Below are 2,035 nucleotides of genomic sequence, written 5' to 3'. Positions count from 1 at the left end.
TCTCTGTCGGATCTCTTGAACACATGTGTTGAAGATGGGACAGTGCCACATTCAAGATGGCTGCAGATGATGAAGTCTCGGGCAGAGATGGGCGAATGGGTGATGATGGAAAGAGTTCCGTGGCCAACGCAGAGGACTTGTTTCAGTTCGGGAGGAGTATTAGAAGGTGGCGGGATGTTTCAGTTTGGTAGGAAAAGGTAGCCATTTCAGATCGTGATCAGATTAGCATGAAAGAAAGTGAAACTGATAGCAAGACAGAAAGTGAAACTGAAACTGATAGCATAACAGAAAACGAAACTGATAGCAAGACAGAAAGTGAAACTGATAGCAAGACAGAAAGTGAAATGAGTTTCAAATTACAATATTGTTTGAATTCAATAATGTTTCAATAGTGAAATTACAATATCAACTCAATAATGTCTAATTGCGATGAGGTTATTAATGTCAAGTCAATAACGTTTAATTGCGATGAATTTATTTTTCTTTTGATATTTATTTCTTTTAAGTATTTGATTGAATTAATTGGAGTTCTCTTCTTTTTGTTCGTTTTTTCATGAGGTTCAAGTTGTTTTGTCAGACTGATCAGAACAAATTCAGAGGAAAAGTCATGATCTTCAGAATAAATGCAGAGAAGGTCATAATGTTCAGAATAAATGCAGAGAAAAAATCATTATGTTCATAAGAAATGCAGAATGTTAATATGAATTTTACCATGAAATGTCTAATAAGTGCCATGATCAGAACTCTGGTCATAGTAAAAATCATAATGGAAATTCTATGATTCAGTACTGAATTGTTATGACACACAGGTCCGGGATACTACTGTTAGGGATATGCGATATTAGGTGAAAACTCGATTAGGCGAACACACTTTGCGGTCATTACGCAAAAATTTCGAACTTAGATTTTGGGGAAAATAGGCGAGTACCAATTCCAGCTTTTAAAGACGGTAGGATCTTTTCTGCTAGCGCCCCCCCCCCGCTTAGTTAGGCACCCCCCATTTATAAATGTGTAAACATATTGTTAAAGCTAAGTAATCTTATACGTGAACATATATGCGCAATATGCATTTATTAAAAGCTAGCACAGCTATGGTTCGAAAGTATTACGTATTCAACCAAAATTTGTTGCATATAACGTAAGCATCAATAAAATTTTCTGTATTAGATCATTTTTGGTGTAATCGGCTACAATAAGAGCTTGATTTTTAAAAACTTTTTTAAGGAAACTATTCTAAAAGTGCCTTCAATCTACCTAGACACTTGTTTCAATGAATTGCGAGTATCGCTCTTACAATTCGCGAAAACTTAGATTTTGGGGGGTGCAAATTTTTCGGCTATATAAGGCGGGGGGGGGGGGGCTAGCAGAAAAGATCCAGACGGTACTTCAACATCCATTGGACGCTATAAAGTAGATGTTTTACCCGCAAATGCCTTTATATGAAAGGGAGTAAATAAAGCACTTAAAATGTACCATTTTTGGTCCCTCAAAACGTAACTATTTTGGCCCCTCAGTAACATTCGTGCAAAAGCATTCGGCAACAAAATACGGAGTAAAGATGGAAAACATGATGAAATATTCCTCTCTATTATAAATAGCTTCCTCTCTATTATAAATAGCTTAGAGTTATGGAGCGTAAATTCGAGAAAATTGTTGCCATAAATGCTGGAAATAGAGGTGCTGCAAATGCTCAATACTACAAAATAGTTGTGACCGTTTTTGTTAGCTATTATCTGGACATTTGTTTGGGTAAACTTGAGTCCTTTATAGCGTCAAGTGGATTTTGAAGTAGCCCTTTTAAGAATTTTTCAATTGGTAATTACCTGTCCAAAATTTTGAAAATTTTCTCCCACTGTCTAAAAAATGTGTTTATCGAATATTCGCCTAATATCCTACGCCCCTACTGTTACTATACAATGTAACTGGGGGTTTAATTGGCACTTGTGGCCTAAAGAAACAACCATCATAGAATCGTTCATTTGTAGGGTACATTCAACTGCAGGGTGCACCTCAGCTGGCTCACTTCAAAGAAACG

The sequence above is a fragment of the Convolutriloba macropyga genome, chromosome 10, assembly GCF_964194025.1.
Source record: "Convolutriloba macropyga chromosome 10, txConMacr16.3, whole genome shotgun sequence".
Classification (NCBI taxonomy): domain Eukaryota; kingdom Metazoa; phylum Xenacoelomorpha; order Acoela; family Convolutidae; genus Convolutriloba; species Convolutriloba macropyga.
The sequence above is the reverse complement of the archived record's forward strand: the minus strand, read 5'-3'. Positions refer to the sequence as shown.